At 37.2% G+C, this 19,669-nt stretch overlaps 1 protein-coding gene across 8 annotated transcripts in view; it reads right to left on the bottom strand.

The window, feature by feature from the left end:
- CNOT4 (CCR4-NOT transcription complex subunit 4) overlaps positions 1–8,669 on the bottom strand; it is a 122,869-nt gene extending 114,200 nt beyond the window's left edge. For 7 of the 8 annotated variants that reach the window (XM_063101350.1, XM_063101355.1, XM_063101352.1 and 4 more), the window contains exon 1: positions 8,460–8,669. The gene's annotated coding sequence lies outside the window, so the exon portion shown is untranslated. Of the gene's footprint in view, positions 1–7,664; positions 7,751–8,459 lie in introns of all 8 variants that reach the window. The other variant, XM_063101351.1, reaches the window with a different exon arrangement.
- Positions 8,670–19,669: the final 11,000 nt, after the last annotated feature.

Raw genomic sequence — 19,669 nt, 5'->3', positions numbered from 1 at the left:
AAGAAAAGATTTCGGTAGAAACAAAAAAATTCCCAAAAAGTACTACTAAGCATCTAACCTACATAGGTACTCTTCAGCCTATGATCAACTCTTCCCTTTTCCCTTTTTGTGGGTATATAATGCACCTACTCTCCTGACTATACAAGACATCCTGAAAGCCACTCATACAAAACCAACTTCCTCTTAAGCACAGTAGGAATTAAAAAATATGTAAACTATTAATAATCTGAGATTAATTCAAATTAGTCTCTTATCCTCAAACTATCTGGAAGTTATTTTTGGAGCAGGGAGCAGTTTTTTTCTCCCCCTCCTGTCCCAGTCACCCACTGTGACACTCATAAGTGACTCCATACTCCGAGAAATTAAATAAAAATTTCTTGGGGGAAAGACTGGATTGGTACCTACCAATAAAGACATTTTCAAATACTAAGATTCTCTGATACTCCATATTTTATATTTACTTCCCTCCCACATACACTGAGGGCAATGAAAAAGATACATAATCCTTTTCAAGATTCTCCTGTATAAAGGAGATCTCAACACAATCTCAAATCCAAAATTAAGACATTAAAGTCCTTGTCAGAACAAACCCCCAAGGAGAAGGCAATAGTTTTCTATTCTAGTGATCATATTAGATAGCACATATGACCAGCTAAATAAAGAAGTTAAAAAATGTCAAAAACAGCTCTGTCATGTTACAAGGATTAAGGAGGTCTAGGGATAGAGGGAATGTCAATAAAAAACAGATTATTTTCCAATAATGTACTATATTACATCATTGTTTTTACCAATATTTCTCTAAAAGGTCCATGGCTTTATGATAGATTCTACCTTTTATAATAACAGGAATGAAAATGATTGATAAAATTAAGTTTATTTTTATTTTTTTATTTTATTTTATTTTTGGTTTTTTGGAGGCTGGCCAGTACAGGGATCTGAATCCTTGAGACCTTGATGTTACAACACCACACTCTAAACAATTAAGCTTACCGGCCAGCCTAGCATAAATTTAATTTTAAAACTGTAAGTACCCTGCGCTTGAGATGTTTTCAGACTCAACTGTGAGAATCTTTGAGATCCACATGCTAAATGTGTTAGAAAAGGAATACCTAAGATATTGAAGGAAGCAGCAAGAGAATAAATGACAATACAGCATTATTCATCTACTATTTACAAAGCCAGAAGCAAGAAACCTACTTTTTTTCTCCCCATCTTTAAAGTGTAACTACAGATACAAGAAAAAAGTCCTTACTTTTTCTGTCTAAATGTGACAGTCAACACTGAATAGAGGAATACAGGAGGAAAAGATGGAGAGAGAATTTTTGCAACTTGGAAAACAGTGAAGAAACTATTTTACTCCAAAGAAGAGCCTAAAATTTGAGTTTACATGAAAAATGTTGGGAAATATTCCCTGTCACCCTTACCTGGTTGATTATACCTTTAAAAGCTTAAAGGTTAAACTAATTAAAAGCCAGTGACTTCAAAAAATAAATACATAATAAAATAAGATTTAAAATTTTCCTTCACAAAGCAAAGGAAGCATGTTATCCAGAAATATACAATAGCTGCAGAAAGTTGGCTTAATGAGGGTCAAGAAAGCAAAACAAAGAATAAAAGAAAAAGTGTAAGAGAATAACTTCAAGGATCTCAGAAGTTTAAAAAAAATCCAACCAAAATAAATATGGTTGTTGTTTAACCAGATCTGTTTTTTAATACCACCTTTGCAAAACAAAGTATATCAAAGTAAATCAAAAGATAAATTTTCATTTCACAACGTGCCTACATTCTTCTTTAGCTTGCTGACCTAACCTTATCCATCTTTAAGGGAGCTTGGAGCAATATTTAATGCCCTACTTCATCTGAATTTTCTGCCATTCCTTCTCCTCTAATCAGGCCATTATTAAACTTTAAAGATATCCAATAATATTCACTGGTAATAGCTATTCAAATATAATAAGTCTCCTAACACCTCTTCTGAACTAATATATACACAGGAAGCAGAGGAGGCATAAATTTCTCTTTTACAAATGAAATATGTTCCATCTCTTACTACCATAAAATAAAGATAATGTTTCTTTATTTTCCAAGTTCTTATTCCTAGTGAATGAATATCTAAAATTATTCAAAAACACTGGGAGCTATTTTCTACCAAAATTTTTTGAGGTTATTATTTGAGTAATCATGTATCACTTCCTTTCCAAAAGTGGGTCTTGGATAACAAATTGCAGTTCACTATCAAAGACAAATAGACCATACTTCCTCAGTCCTCTAATCCCCCAAACCTTGTTGTCACTTTTGGGTAAAAGACACTAAAGAGAAGACGGAATTAATTAACTGCCAAACCCATTCTTTCAGATGGCCCCTTACCTCAGTGGCCTGCACTCTTTAATTTTTCAAACAAAACTCAACTGGCAATCCCAAAAGATGCTGCACACTACCGAAAGTGTCATCTTTCTACAAAACACTTTCATCATGTTACTTCCTGCCCCCCTACCAAACTCTTGTAGCTCTTATTGCTTAGCAGATCAAATTCAAACTGACAATGAATACAACTTTCACCATCTAGCTCTACCCTACTTTTAGAAATTTATCTGCCACCATTCCCGGAAATTAACACTTTATTCCACTGAGATCAGACTCCTTACTTCCCTCTACATCATACTGTTCCCTACCACCAAGTGTTTGCTCATGCTTTGTTATGGTTTGAATGTCCCCTCCAAAACTCAAGTTGAAATTTAATTGCCATTGTGATGGTATGAAGAGGTGGGACATTTAAGAAATGATTAGGCCTGAGGACTCCAGCCTCAGAATGGATTATGCCTTTATTGGAGGTTCCTGATAAAAAGTGAGTTCAGACCCCTCTGCTCTTGACCTCTCACCTCTCCTGCTCTTCTGCTTTCCACCATGGAATGATGCAGCATGAGGGCCCTCGCCAGATGACCAAGCCATGCTCTTGGATTTCCCAGCCTTAAGAAACATGAGTCAAATAAATTTCTGTTCACTATAAATTACCGTCAGTAGTATTCTGTTAGAACAGCATTAAACAGACTAAGACATGCTTCCAATCCCTTCATGGAATGTATGGAATGTTCTCCTTCTGGAGATGCTCTGCCTATACAAATAGTACATACTCTTTATCCAAGTCCCACTTTCTCCACGAAGCCTCCCTCCTAGAACTTCAGTCTCAAGATATCCCTACACTAACATACTGGACTCATACTATATATAAAACACATTATTTGGATACTGCTTTGGATAGTCCTAGTTACATAATTACGAAAGTGTTCCTGACAAGATAATAAACTCTAAGAAGATGTTGTGCCATATTCCAAGAAGTGGGTCTACAATAAGCACACACAGACTATTTGAAAAACTGATCGAATAATCTTAATAAAATCAAGGTATTTTATTATGTCAAAAGAGTTCTAATACAAATGAAATAATGTGAAGATTAGGATTTACTTCAAAATAATGCAGGGCAAAGAGTAGGGGAAGGATGGATAAAGTAAGTGGAGGTATAGATAAAACCAAATCAGCTATGAGTTGACAATCTTTGAAGCTGAGTGACAGATACATGATGGTTCATATCTACTTTTGTACTTGTTTAAAATTTTTCACAAAAACTTTCTTCTTAAAAAAGTACTAACCATGTCTTTCCTTCATTTTAAATGACAAAACAAAAATACATTATAGCACTTTCTTTACCCAACAAATAAAGTTTCTGGAAAGATTTAATTTGACAGAGAATTTGCAGCACCTAATTCTCATCTAAGAATTAATAAAAGTGATTTAGAAGAAAATTATAAACAAAATGGAGGGGATCGCCATCCAAAAAAAATCAATCTTACCAACAAAAGCAATACAGTTTATATAACAAATTTTCATTCAATTACAGCAGTCACAAAAAGGTCCACCCAAATAATTGCTGAAAATAAAAAACATTGGAAAAAATCATAAGCAAAATATGAGAGGCAGAAAATTAGAAGGAAAAGGAGAAAAAGTTGCTACAACCAATGTTCAATAACCCAAATCAGTCAATATTATCTCAGGAACTTCACAATCTGAAGACATCTGATGCCCTAACAAGGAATAAATTAATAGGCTCTTAAGTAATCAGAAAAATTAGCACTTCCTATTTCAAGGACTAAAAAACATGCTTAAGAAAATTCGTGCTTAATGACAATGTATTTGTTTGTTGCTGTTAGGGAATGTTCCACTCCTTTGAAATTTCAGTCTATCAAGGGCCGGCTTGTGGCTCACTCGGGAGAGTGTGGTGCTGATAACACCAAGGCCATGGGTTCGGATCCCTACATAGCGATGGCCGGTTCACTCACTTCAGAGAGTGTGGTGCTGACAACACCAAGTCAAGGGTTAAGATCCCCTTACCGGTCATCTTTAAAAAAAAAAAAAAAAAAAAAATTTCAGTCTATCAAAATTCACAATTTTCCCTACATCATTCACTAATGCCTTCCAAAAGCAGTAATACAACACCTACTTTTTTTGTTTGTTTTTTAAGTGAAAGCATTTTCTTCTCCTAATTACACTGCTTTTTTGCCTTGACTTTTTTTTTTCTAGACTGGTTTTAGGCACATGCACAAGCTGATTATTTTCATTTCAAATTCTGCTCCACAACTGCTTTAAATACCTAAGAGATGAGATTTTTAACCGTAACTAAAAAAAATTTATTTTTGAACAAATATCTGAGATATACACCTATACTAATAGTAAGGCTCATCCTACTAGCAACACATCATCTGCCCACTACTCAATGCAATTAAAGTTTAAAACAGGACAACCCTCCTATATAAAGAGTCTAATAATAAAGAAGCTATCCTCACAAATAAACTCCTTAGAAGAAAAATAAACTTATACAGAAATTGCCTTGTAGTTGTACTATTGTTAAAGTTTGGCTTTCATAGCTAATAAAAGTAATTATCTTCTTTTTAGTGGCATGTAATTTCTTTTGATGAAAGAAAAAAATATCTTTGAGGTAACAAAATTCATAAAATCTCAAAATGTGTTAACAAATTTAATCCAATACATGTTATTCCAGTGGGATAAAAACCATTTACAAGTTCCATTTAGATTAAGAAATCCTTTGAGAGAAGTACGTAGTACATTCTAGTTATACTGTTTCTAGAACAGCAAAAATCTCTATAACCTATTTCCCTACTGTTTTCTTCTGAACCAGGTGAGCTGAATGTAACTTCCTTCACAAAAAGTCAAGATAGTATTACAGATACTGACAGAGAGCTACCTAACTGAATTTTCAGCAGAGATGGAAGTTCTCACAAATTAAAGCTTTCTATTTCACTTAAATGGTCTATAAAAACAGCAACACTGAACTTGGATTCAACTGAATATTATTTGCAATTGCATAAAAAAAAATCATTAAAATGTAGAGGGTAGCTTCATTTCAAAACCAGGAGTAGGGAGGAGAAAGGGAAGACTTCTAAAACCAAACTGCTTAAACTGAGAAGATATTTTTTCATTCTCTTAAAACACATAAAGTCATTTTTAAAATAAAACTCCCCCAATATTAAGAGTTCATCCTTAGGCAACACCTTCTTCCTTTTACAAAGTAATGTGTTGTAATTTATCACTAGTACTCTCATTTAGATTGAAGCTAAAGGGCATTACAAAACTATTTTATTTTCTTGTATTTTGCCATTTGATTATAACTGTCTCATCCCAAACAGAATTAAAGATGTCTCTATGCAATTTTCAGAAATCAAATGTAGAATAAGCGAACTTTAATTCATGTTCATAACCTTCTTAAAGAAATAATCTATTCATCTGAAGAATCAGCTATTGGACCTGACAGAAAGTATTCCAACTTAAAAAAGTTACCATGAAAGACTGAAACTGTGATGCTCATAATGTTACATCTAAAAACTTAAACCATACAAAAATATTTAGAAATCTCAGCTCCCTATTTCCTATCAAAATGTCAAAGAACTTTAGATACCTTCTTAAACGTGCTTAACTAAAGATGCCAAAGCAAATTCATTTTGGCTTCAGAGGGCTGTAGGTAAGAATTTGATAATTGCAGGCAAAAAGCATGGAGTGAGAAAATTACTTGAGAAAATATTTAGTGAGGCAAAATAACTTTACAAAAGAAAAGATGCATTAAAATCATTTACCACCTTCTGCCAGTCAATCAATCCTCTCCTAGAACACAATGCTTACAATTCAGCTAAGTATGACTGCCAAGGATTGTCTAAACCTATGTTAGGATTGTTCAAAGTAGAAAGCTTCTCCATCAGCTTATTATCAAATATATATATATACACACACACACATATATATATTTTTTACTTAGAATTGAAGATCAATTGTATTAAATATGCTCCTATTGGGAAAGTAAACATAAGTAATAATTTTTTAAAAACCCTAAGACATAATTTAGGACAAGGTTTACTATATAAATTGCTTCCAATTCTAAGAGCAGGGATTTATTTAATTTCCCCAAATCATGGCTTAAGTGGCTGAAAGAAAAAAGTTTTATAAACAGCTTTTCTAACCTTAGTTTACATATGGTAAAAGAGATCACTTATCACAACCAAGGGAATATAAAGCCAAATGTAAGATTTTTTCAAGTTTTATAGGTAAATTTTGTAAAAAATACAATAATCCAGTAATGTGCAAAAGTGACTAAAGGCGTCTTGTATATTAGAATTTACACTTAAGGTATTATTACTTCTGCAAATAAGAGATAGATTGCTGCATGAGATTACTATGACTTTAAACATTTTTACATATATCTTAAGAACATAATGTATTATTTATGTTTATTTAAACTTGAGATGTATGCGTCTGATCTATGTAATCCTGTTTGGTCCTTCTCATTATGCCATCAGTCAGTACATTTCAAGTTTGCTTTCACCAAAACAAGGAAATCATAAGCCGCCTCTTGCTCATAATTTTCCACTTTTTTACTGTAGATAATGATGACATTGAGTACCACCAAATGCATGTATGTGCACAGCTTAGTCATTTCTTTTCCCTGCCCTCTCTTTTCTGTGGTGAAAATTTGAGGGATTTAGGTTTACAACAACAACAACAAAAAAAATCGATTTCTCTTTTGCATACATACCTAATGAATTTTCAAGAGAGACATTTTATTCAGGTAACTATCATCCTAGAAACGTCAAAAGAGAGAACTTCCCCAAACCAAAAATACTAAGTAAATCTGATATTAGCTGGAGAGGAAATTTCCACTGAACCATAAACAAAATATGCCATCGATTAAGGTGAACATCAGTATAACTCAGCCAATAATCAATTCTCAATACAGAGGACATCTTTAACCCACATACAGCCCACATATAATCAAAATATCACTATATCTGCTTGTGGAGTTCACAGATGAATTTTGTGTGCGTGCCAGATTTATCTTATTTTAAAAGGCTTAAGCTAATATTTATTGGTATAATCAGAGCCCACATTAAGTGTTCTGAAGTGAGGCAATTCAAAGAACGCTTAGTAGCATGCAGAAATCGGTCCAAAATGAAAAAAAAGAAGAAGAAGAAGAAGAAAACAAAAGCCACATCCCAACAGAGTGAATAAGCGACAGATAGATCACTGAAAGCAGAACGAAAACGTTCCTCTCCTGAGAAGCCTGGATAAGAGATCTCTACTTATAGCGTTTAATAGTATCCTACCTCACTTTATTCACTTCTCAACTTCCTTTACTTTTCAAGAGCCAACACGGGGCATCCCCTTTTCTGGAAGCGTATGCTGAAAGGATCTGTAGAGGAACGGACAATTCTCAAGAAGGCTGAGAAACAGGTGGGTTAGAAGGAGCAGCAGCATAATCTAGATACTTAAGGGGCAGCTTTAAGATGACAGATATGGTTAAAGGAAAGACTGCAAATGGAAAGAAGCCCTAATGTGGCAGACAGACTGGGGGCTGATTGCAAGCACCAGAGAAGGGGCAAAGGCTAACTCCAGAGTGGTAGCAGTGGAGCAAAAAACAAGCAGCAGGACGAGTGGGCAGTGAGCACTGGGATTAATGAGCAGCAGCAACACGGGTCAGAGTGGAAGTGATGGCTTTGGTCTTTTGAGACGGGGTCTAGTGGGAAAGGACGTCAGAGAAGAGAAAGGACCTGGGGAAACGAGGACCGCGACCTAGGAATCCTGCCCCTATAAAAATGTAGGGGGAAAGGCTGGAGACGAGAAGCCGCCTCGGCTCCCCAATTGAAGAAATTCTCCAAGGAGAGTCGGTGCTCGCCGCCGCGCTGCTTCTGCCCCGCTCCCTTTTCCTGGTGGTAACTGCTGTGGCGTAGAGGGGACAGGGAGGAAAAGGAGGAGGAGGAAGACCACAGAGGAGGAGGGTGAGGATGAGGCGGGGGGTGGGGAGAGAGGGGGTGCGGCCTGCACAGTCCCAGCGAAGCCTCCGCTCTCTCGTAGCCGGTCAGCCCTGGGTTTCCCCTAAGCCCAGCCCCGCACAGACTCACCCGCCTGCCTTGCCTCGCTTTTCCCTTAGCCGACTCCTCGCGCTGCCGCGTCCTCACAAGAGACCACTGAAAGAGTGTCGGGGAAAAAAACTCTTCAGAACCGGGTCTGACTGCTTCAGCGAGTCCGACCTTTACGGCTGAGAGAGAGACTCTCAGCTTTCGGTGGGTTCCACAGCCAGACGGGCCACCATCTTACATTAGGGTAAGACTCCTCCGGCCTCCTGTGCGCAGGCGCACGCCGATCCGGCCGGGAGGGGCGGGGGAGGGGCGGGAGGCGAGGCTGGCGGCCGAGTGGGAGGTTGCGGCGGCCGCTCCCGCAGCACTCTGGGAGTTGTAGTCCACGGAAGGCAACGGCCCAGGGGCAAGCCGGGAGTTGAAGTCCTCACTGAGAGGTCGGACGGGATCGCCCACCTCTCGTGGTTGTGAACCTGCTGTCTTTCTTCGTGTTTTGCTTCCTTCCCTGCCTGCGTGTGCTGCTCCAATGTCATCTGGTCGGCGATTTTCGTTAGTGGTTCCTTTGCCTCGGTGTTTGCTGAAATGTGGGATCCCAAAACTCGGAGCGAGCTTAACCAATTTGTGGAGTAGAGAACGAGTCTGCCCCGCCCACCACAGGTATCTAAAGGGGGCGGGGTGGAGGTGGAGGCAGGTTAGGGGTAGGAAGAGCGCGGGATTTGATCTAGGGTGAGAATTTTATACAGACCTAGCGTGTGTTTGGGAAAAGGAGCGTTAACTCGTTTCCCCGTCTTTGCGCATTTTGGAGCCACCATCCTAGATCCCATCCTCACCATAAGATCTCCAGTGAACAAATATCCTAAATTGGCCTGTGCAGATTGCACAAGAGAACAAAAGAGCCGTGCACTTGCAATAACGTGTGTCTCTGATGGTGTGAATATGAAAACGCGCGGACTTCAGTGTCCTACCTGCCCAGCGGTGTGCGTCAAGTTCACAGACTACGCACACGTCAGCATATCCCAAAGAATGCAAGAATGAAGCCGCAGTCCCCGCAAGCGCCGATGAATCCTCAGTCACAAAAATCAGTCAATTTACTGGTCCTCCCCGTTTGCCTCCTAGAACTCTGGTGGAAGTGGCGCTCGAAGCAGTCGTTTTTGCTTATCGTGTGTATTCTTCATCTGTTCAGACAGCAAGTGCTCATTGAGCGCCTCTTATTTGCCCGGCACTGTTCTATATATTGGGAATACAGCGGGGAGGAAAACAGACAAAATTCCCTGTTCCCATTCTAGTGTGTGAGGGAGAGGGGAGAGGAGGCAATCAATTTTTAAAATACATAATTAAAATGCAAAGTATGTCATAACTGATAAGACAACAATTATTTGGTGAAAACTTAAAATATGTAAGAAACACATTTTACCATAAATTTGAAGTTATAGAATCATGAAATGATTACCTAACATAGAAACTTGGGAAATCATTTGGATTCACCTTTACGTAACTAAATGCCTAAACGTTTGGTATAGGTGACGTGTTTTTTTTAATGTATGTTTATTTTTCTTGTATATATTCCCAGTTTTATTGTGGAATATGAACAAAATAATGGAAAGAACAAAATAAAAGTAATCTTTTCCATTACTGAAGATTAAAACCATTGAAGAGCTGGAAGAAATCTTAAGCATCACCTAGTCCAGTGGCAACCGTATCTTACCCAACAACCCTTTTTTAAATAAATATTTTCATAATGTCCTCTTTATTAGCCTAAAATGAAATTCATAGCTAATATAACCTATCTACATATGTGATTTTGTTTTAAATCAAAATAATGCCCTACTTATAATATAAAAACTACAAAGAAAATAATAAAATTATTTATATTTCAATGTGTAAATAGTCAGGCATGGCTATTCTGGAAACTATAATCAAGTCATCGTTTGCTAGCTCTTATAAATAAAATCTCCATGAATGTGAAAGCTACAAATATCAATTGACAGAGATGTGTTTGGGACATCTCTGGTGTACAACACTAATCTGTCCTCAGTGTTCACTGTAGATGCATTTCTAAAATGTTCACTGTTAGAATTAAAACGAACAACAGACAACCTTGTGTTTATATGTAAGACAGGTTGCATTTTAAGTTCAGATAATTATAAACAGGTTTTTCGCCTATGGTGGGACATTTAAAAGTCATGAGGGATACAAAATAATTTTTCACTGTGAGGAACAATCTCACATTATGCAGGAAGTCTAGCTAGCATACCTGGTCCCTGTACTCTAAAGGCCAGTAATACCTCCCAGAGTATCCAACACTAGGGGGCAATGCCACACTTATATTGAGAATCAATCATTGATGGAGACTGATTGTATGGAAGTGGCAGTTCCTAGGTACCAACAAATTAGTGACAGTAATCAATACCCTCTCAGGCCAGCACTTCTTATACTACACTGTATTACCAGATTCTCATTTATCTTGTATACGTGTGTGTATGTGTAATTTCATATACCCTTATCCATGTAACACTTAATTCCCTTATAATTTTAAAATTTTAATTTAACTTATGTAGCTTATCTAATGATTCCTCAATGTAAGACATATTATCTATTCACTTGATAAATGTCTTTTACCTTTAGACATTGTACTTGATGCTGCTGGTACAACAAAACAGTGGTCAGCAAAACACAGTCCATGTCCTTATAGGGCATAGTGCCTAGTGGAGAAGGCAGGGATTAAATAATCATATATATAAATAAATACAAGCATATAAGTGTAATTTCTTATATGTTATTACAGCTGGTACTAGGGAGTTGTTTACAAGATGTTACAAGAAAGTATAAGAAGGGGAACCTAATTTACATTGGTGGGGGAGAAGAGGGTAGTCAGAGACCATCTTTACCGAGTTAAAAGTGGGAAATATGCAGGGTCATGAAGTGATAAATAAAACTTCACCAGAAAGCAAGTGTGGAATATGGTGAAGGAGAGGAGTGGCATAAAGTGAACTTAAAGAGAGGCAACGAGGGTTCAGATCTATGTATTGGCCAACTGCCCCCCCCCAAAAGATAAAGATAGTCAAAGGTCAGATTATCCAGGGGCTTATAGGCCATGGTAGGAAATGTAGCTCTCATTCCATGGAAAAGGAAAGCCTATGGAGGAAAGAGATATGATCTAATTTACATTTTTTAAAGCATGCTGCAGGGTTGGCCAGTTAGATCAGTTGGTTGGAGTATGGTGTTAAAAAGCATGCTACTCAATGTCCATCCATGGGAAAATTATTAATTGAGTTTCAGTACTTCCATTCTCTGGAATATTACATGGCTATATAAAGAGAAAGAAAAAACACTTCATATTGACCTGGAGGAATACCCATAATATATTATTAGGTAAAGAATAAGTAAATGAATTACACCATAATATATTGTATATAATGTAATCCTTTTTTAGAAACAAAAAAGAACCAAGGTAAAAATATATGAATACATTTCTGTATAATCACAGAAAAAAGAAAGGAAGCATCCATACACCTCAAATATTTAGTGTGTAGTTGGTTACCTGGGAGGATTGCAATTGAAAAGGGGTGGAGGGAGAACATAACTTCTTCTTTATAAATTGCCACATTGATTTATTGTTAAGTGTATGAATTAGTTTTATACATTTTTAAAAATAGATCATTCTGCTGGGTGGAGAATGGACTGGAGAAAGGCAAGAATGAAAATGGAACAACTAATTAAGAGAATACATAAGTCATCCAGATGGTGGCTCTGATTGTGATGGCAGTAAAGATAGAAAGGAGGTGATGAATTTAAAATATATTTTTTGAGACTGAAAAAATAGAACTTGGTGATGAACTGGATATGAAGGCATTCTCATGCACGACTCTGATTTTCTGATTTAAATGGCCTTGTGGATGGTAGCTTATTTGGTAGAAGGTGAATGGTGAATATTGAGATAGCGTCTGTAGTAAATAGGAGGACAATTTCATCAGAAAAACAGCAGGGAACTAATGATTGCCCATTTGAGACTGGTAAATTTAAAAATCATGGCAATTGTATTTTGCCCAACGTAGTGATTTTTCTCCAATAATGCTCATCTGCTCGGGTTCTGCTGAAGAAATGACATACAGTTGGGTTTATCTAGGCTGAAGAAGGAGAATGAAAATGAGAGAGTTAATGGGCAACCAGCGATATGGATTGATTCCCATTTTTTAAATTATTGTAAATTATTAATATATGGGGGCTGACCGGTTAGTTCAGTTGGTTAGAGCATGGTGCTGATAACACTAAGTTCCAGGGTTCAATCCCTGTAACAGCCAGCCACCACCACCAAAAGAAAAAGTTATTATTAATATATATGGATATTTTAAATAAATAAAATTTTCAAGTCATATTCTTTGGATAAAGTCTCAAATGTAGAACTATGAGGCCAAAGGAAATGACCCTTGTTATGGCCATATTGCTTTAATATTAAGGAATACTAATACTTCTTTATTTGTGGGTCTTTTTTTTTTTTCGAAAACCACATTCACTTTGGGTTTTATCATTATTTTATTTTATTTTTTAGTTCTAATCATTTAGTATTTGGGTGCTAAATATTGGTTATATGGTAGTAAGCAAAGCACTAAGCTCTCTCAAAGATCTTAGGGCTTAAAAGGAAAGACAGCTGACTGGTTAGCTCAGGTGGTTAGAACCTGGTGTTGATAACACCAAGGTCAAGGGTTCAGATCCCCATACTGGCCAGTTACCAAAAAAAAAAAAAAAAAATAGGGAGACAAACGGATGACAAAATAATAAGCGAATTACTTACATTGTCAAAGTATTAGGAAAAAGCACAGTGGATAGAAAGAATATCAGGAAGGGATTTATTTTAGATTGAAGAGATGACTTAGATCTGAGATTTAAAGGATTAGAAGAGATTATCCATTTAAAGAATGTCCTGTGCCAAGACCCTGCTCTAGGAACAAGTTTAGCATATTCCAGGAATGGAAAGTTTGCCAGTGAAGTTGGGGCATAGAATGTGATGGAGTTTGGATGTATTTTCCTCCTGGAACTCATGGAAATTTGATCCCCAGTGTGGCAGTTTGAGACACAGGGCGGATACCTCATGAATGGATTAATGCTCTCCCTAGGTGGGGGGAGTAATGAGTGAGTGCTCGCTCTATTAGTTCCCAAGAGCTAGTTGTTTAAAAAACCCTGGCACTTCCCCTCTCTCTCTCTCTTGCATCCTTTTGCCATGCCATCTGCTTGCACCTGCAGGCTACCTGTCACCTTCCATCATGAATAGAAGCAGCCTGTGGCCCGCGCCAGATACACCTGTCCCTGAATCGTAAGTCAAAAAACTTCTGTTCTTTATAAATTACCCAGTCTCAGGTGTTCTGTTATAGCAACACAAAATGGACTAATACAGAATGCAAAGGCAGAGTGGTAGGAGATGAGTTAAAGAAGAAGGCAAAATCCAAATTATGCAGGGCTTTACATGAAGTTGGGATTTTATTCTGGGTAGAATAAGAGACAATTAAACCATTTGAAGAGAGGAGTAACATGACTCAATTTATCTTTTCAAAAGATTGCTATGGCTGCTATGTGGAAAATGGATCAGAGATGGTTGGCAAATGTCAAAGTGGAGAGGCTGGTTAAGAAGCTGTTGCAGAAGTGCAGCCTAGAGATAATGTGTGGTTTAGACTAAGGCAGGGTTGGGACTAGGTTGAGGTAAGGCATTTGCCTTGGGCACAAAATTTAAGGGAGACCAAAAATCTCAGTTATCAAGGTAAAAAATATTTTGAGAAAGCATTTTTTTAAAAATTGCATGATGAACAAAATATAAAAATAAGCTCTAAACCTAAATTTATACAATGCTGCCTCATTTCCCTTCCCCTAATCCCAACTCTGGGTCCAGTAAAATTGTATTTACCAAAACAGGTAGCTGGCTCTCAGGCTGTAGTTTGGTGGATTGATTTTTTTGAATTGTTCACATAAGAGGAAATACAAATGGCTTGTTAATGTATACCCTACAAGTAGTTCCATTCCTGAATGGCTGTTCATGAATCTTACACAGGTGAACCAGGAACTTGAACAGCAGCATTAGTTGTCATAACAAAAATACTGGAAACAACCCATATGTTGACCAATAGTAGAATGGATAAATAAATTGCAGTAATTGAATACAGTGTAATACCATACAGTAAGAAAGAAAAAAATAAATAAATTACAGCTTCAGTTTCAAAGAAAATACAGGGCAAAGGAAGAAAGTCACAGATTAATAGATAACAGTATGAAATATTCTACATAAAGTCAAAAAATAAGCAGAACTAAATAATATTGCAGAGGGTTACATATACAGAGTTAAAATAACAAAGAAAAACAAGTAAATGTTTTATACAAAATTCAAGATATGGTTTCTCCGATGGAGAGAAAGAGGCATGTGACCTTGGGGGGTTACACAGGATCTTCTAAGGAACTAGTGCTGGCCTATTTCTTAATCTATGTTGTAGACACAGGTGGTCATGTTACTATTATTTTTAAGAGATGCAAATACATTTTGAACTCTCCTTTATATGTGTGATATATATCACCATGAAAATAATTACATTATTCAGGGACATATTTATGAAAAAATTGAATTAGTCATCAAGTTTCCCCTATGGAAAGATATCAGATATGAATATTTTTACAGACTAGTTTTGCCACCCATTCAAGAAACAGATAATACACCAGGCCACTGCTGGAAGTGCCCCAGACTCCCGAGCCAGGGCAGTGGGGGGCCAGAGGCCTCAGCCACATCCCCCAACATCTGCATCCAGCCCAGTGATGACCACTGGGCTGCCATCAGAAGTGCCCCAGGCTCCCAGGTTGGGGGTGTACAGAGGGCCTCAGCCACAACCCTCTGAAGTCCACATCGAGCCAAGCCACAACTGAGCTGCCACCAGAAGCTCCCAAGCTCCCCTGCTGGAATGGGGGAGGGTGCCACAGGTCTTGACTATAACCCCCCCCCACCTCCCACCATATTCCCCTCCCCCTTTTCCTCTCTCCCTCCCCCCAACTGCTCCACAACATCTTCAAATATAAATAATAATAATAATAATAAATTAATTTTTTTAAAAAAGAAATAGATACTCCCTCCCTTATCCAACTATCCTTATTCAACTTTTTCACTTATGGACATTAATGCAGAATAATTTATCAAACAACAGATTAAAAAAGAAAATACATATGATCATTCTAATAGATGCAGAAAAAAACTTTCAATAGAAGTCAATGCTCAATGATTAAAGTGTCTATTTTTACAAAACAAGAATAAGTGGGAACTTCGTTAGTCCACTAAAAACCTATAGCAAACATTACACTTAGTAGTGAAATTTTTAAAGCATTTTCTTTAAAACATGACAAGGATGCTCACTACTGTTGTGGTTACTATTTAGCATCATATTGCAGGATATAGCCAATACAAAAAGACATAAAAAGAAACAATGTATAAGAACTAGAAAGAAAGAGAAAAAATTATCATATAAATATTTTCAGTATAGAAAATTCAAGAGACTATATGAGCAAATAATAAAAAGTAAAGAGAGTTCGGCAAGGTTGTCGGATACAATACTAACATACAAAAATCAGTAGCATTCCTATATACCAGTGATAATACAAAAACATACGAAAAATGCACATGATAAAATAGTAAGATTTGTTATTTTGGTGATGGGTTTTTAACAGAGTCATTGGAGTTTCTGGCTTCCAGTAACAGCATACAAGATAATTCTGATTAGCCTCCCTTATTGTGCAAAGGGGGCAGAAGCACACACACTACTAGTGCTGTGTAGTATAAATGTAAAATAAGATTTAGTAGGGGAAAATGCTAGCAGATGTGCAGTTAGGCATTATTCTTCATTATCCCACATAGGCATATGCTTAATTAAGCTTGGAGTAACCAACCTACGTATATCCCCCTCCTCAAAAAGGGGGGATTTCAGTTGATAGACCAGAGACTCCTGTGATGTTTTAACTACATATAGAGAAAGGAAAATGGGACTATCTAGGCAATTATGTAACAATGAGAACTTCCTGGTTGTGGAAATGACCTTGTTAGAGAGGAGAAGCTTCTGGAGCTCAGATTATGAAAATAACCTTTTTTCTGTCCAGCTAACTTGGACCTGCTGAGCAATCTTCTTGCTGGGCTACGTGTATTTTTAGCTATTACCACAAAAGTTCTGTGTAACAAACTATCCACAAGATACAGTAGCTTAAAACAATAGTCATTTATTCTCTCTCATGCAACTGCAGGTCAACTGGGGGATCAACAGATTTAAGCTGGGCTCATCTGGGTGGCTCTGCAAATTCAGCTGGGATTGGCTCCTCTCTGCGGGTTAGGCTCAGCTCAGGATTGCTTTCATTCTGGGAGTCAGGATGAAGGAAAACTCTTCTCAGGGCAATGGCAAAGGTACAGGAGGGCAAGCCCAAATATGCAAGCACATTGCAAGTCTCTCCTTGTGCCACATTTGGTAACATCTCAGTAGTCAAAGCATGTTGCATGGTCAAATTCAACATCAAAAGAGCTGGAGGTTGGAGGAAGTGAGTAAATATTTTTCGAAAAATAATGTGCCACAATAATGAAAGAGGGAAAGGAATGAATCTCCAGGACCATCCGTATTTGAATCTCTTCACTCTACTTTCTGACTCTTGAGGGCTCACTGAATATAAGTCCCATTATCCTTTCACTAAAGACAACTAAAAAGAAGTTGGATAAATACCAGAAATATACACTAAAAATCATCAAAGACATAGAAATATAGTAGGCCTTGAACTGGGAAAGAGTTGGAGCTTAAAGAGGTAAATTGAAGCCATTTCTGTTCAAGGGGCATTTGATCATCCAAAACAGGTATCTGAGAGATAAGGCTGCCTTTGGTCAAGGGTGAAAGGTAAAGAGTCCTCAGGCTGCCAACGGATAAAGATCCCCCCCTTGTTAAATATGCTAATGCACCATTGCTTTTACCTTGGGCCATTTGCTAATCTGAGGGGAGCAGCTGAAAAGTGTAGTGGTTTCATGGGCACTTGAGGCCAAAGGAACAGGGGTTTGAATTAAACACATGCAGAAGTGGGAGATGCTCTGCCCTTGACTGGGACCTGAGACGGCCCCACTTAAGAAAGTAAGGGTAGGGATTCAACTCCAGTGGGTCATCTAGGTGATCTAGGCTTTGCCCTTGGACTACTAACACCATCAGGTGCTTGGTAGAAGGAAACAAAAATTCTGTGGAGGAAGCCAGGATTATCCCAGCTTTTAAATTATATCTAAAAGTAACTTTTAAAATAAAATGTCCAAGAAACAATAAATTATGGAATATACATGAAATCAAGACAATTCAAATCAGAACCCAATAAAACAAACATAAATAGACAACAGAAAACAAAATCTACAGAGACACTGAGTATTAGAATTATCAGAGAGAGGTAATAAAACAATTACATTTTCTCTTTTGTAGAAAAAAGGTAAACTTTAAAATTTCTACAAGGAACTAGAAGTGATTAAAACCAACATCGCAGAGTTGAAAAATATCCATTTAGAAATGATAAAACTGATAGAGACCATCACCAAAATTAAGAACTCAGCATGTGGGTTTAACAGAAGATTAGGCAGAGCTGAAAAGAAAATTAGTGAACGCTATGGTAGAAGATTTATTCACAGTAAAACTCACAGAGACAAAATGAAGCAAAATACAAAACATAGAACAAAGGAGATACAGGATGTCGTGAGATGGTCCAAATATAATTAGTATTCCAGAAGGAGAAGAAAGAGAAAATGTAGTTGAGACAACATTTGGAGATAATGGCTGAGAGTTTCTCAGAACTGATGAAAGATCTTAATTTATTGGTTTGAGATGCCCAACGATTCCCAAAAAGGTAAAAGAGAAAAAAGAAAGCCTTGTGTGTTCATTCTGGGGCCAAGGCTGAAGTGCTAGCAGCATATATTATAGACAATCTAAATTGGGTCCTACTTTTTAACACAATCTCATGATCACAACTTTCTAACTGGGCTGTTTAAACCATTTACATTTAATATAACTACTGATATGGTTGGATTTAAATCTACTGTATTGCTAGTTATTTTTTATTTGTCCCATCCTTTTTTTTTTCCCCTCTCTTTTCCTGCTTTCTTTTGTATTGGGTATGTTTTATTATTCCATTTCACCTCCACTATTGGCCTTTTAGTTATGCCTTTTTTTGAAATTATTTTAGTGGGTGCCCTAGGGTTTATGTCTTTAATACATCACAGTATCCCTTCAAATAATATTGTACCACTTCACATATAGTATAAGAATCTAACAACAATATATTTCAAATTTCTCCTTTTCATTCTTTTTTTTTTTAAAGATGACCTGTAAGGGGATCTTAACCCTTGACTTGGTGTTATCAACACCACAGTCTCCGAAGTGAGCCATGGGCTGGCCCCTCCTTTTCATTCTTTGTGCTATTTTTGTCATGTATTTTACTTTTACATATGTTATAACCCCCCCCCATACAGTGTTACTGTATTTGCTTTAGATATCAATCATTTCTTAAAAAAAAAAAGAGGGGCTACCCGGTTAGTACTGGTAACACCAAGGTCATGGGTTTGGATCCCTGTACCAACCAACTGCCAAAAAATAAAAATTTTAAAAGAATGAGAAAAATGTATTTTATAATTACCTTTATGTTAACATTTAGCTCTTGTTTTTTCATATACGTATAAATGTCTGTCAGGTATCATAGCTCTGCTTGAAGAACTTGATATAACACTTCTTAAATGCAGGTCTGCTGTCAATTCTCTCAGCTTTTGTTAGTTTTTATTTTTTTTATTTTTTTTTTTATTTTTATTTTTTAAAAGATGACCAGTAAGGGGATCTTAACCCTTGACTTGGTGTTGTCAGCACCACACTCAGCCAGTGAGCGAACTGGCCATCCGTATATGGGATCCGAACCCGGGGCCTTGGTGTTATCAGCACCGCACTCTACCGAGTGAGCCACGGGCCGGCCCATCTTTTGTTAGTTTTTAAAAGGCTTTACTTCAACATCGTTTTTGAAAGATGTTTCCCCTGGGCATGGAATTCTGAGTTAACAGGTATTTTTGATTTTCAGCAGCTTGAATATTGTGTCAGCCATGGAGGTGCACCACTTCTATGTCCTTTGGAAAAAAACCTCCTGCAGAGATCATAGTTGCAGAGATCATAATCTCAGATACCATACCTTTTAATCCACTGCACACCATTCAGAATCAGCCAGGCTCATAGCGCACTGGAATACTC

The sequence above is a fragment of the Cynocephalus volans genome, chromosome 6 (assembly GCF_027409185.1).
Source record: "Cynocephalus volans isolate mCynVol1 chromosome 6, mCynVol1.pri, whole genome shotgun sequence".
NCBI lineage: Eukaryota > Metazoa > Chordata > Mammalia > Dermoptera > Cynocephalidae > Cynocephalus > Cynocephalus volans.
This window is presented reverse-complemented; position numbering and strand designations above follow the sequence as displayed.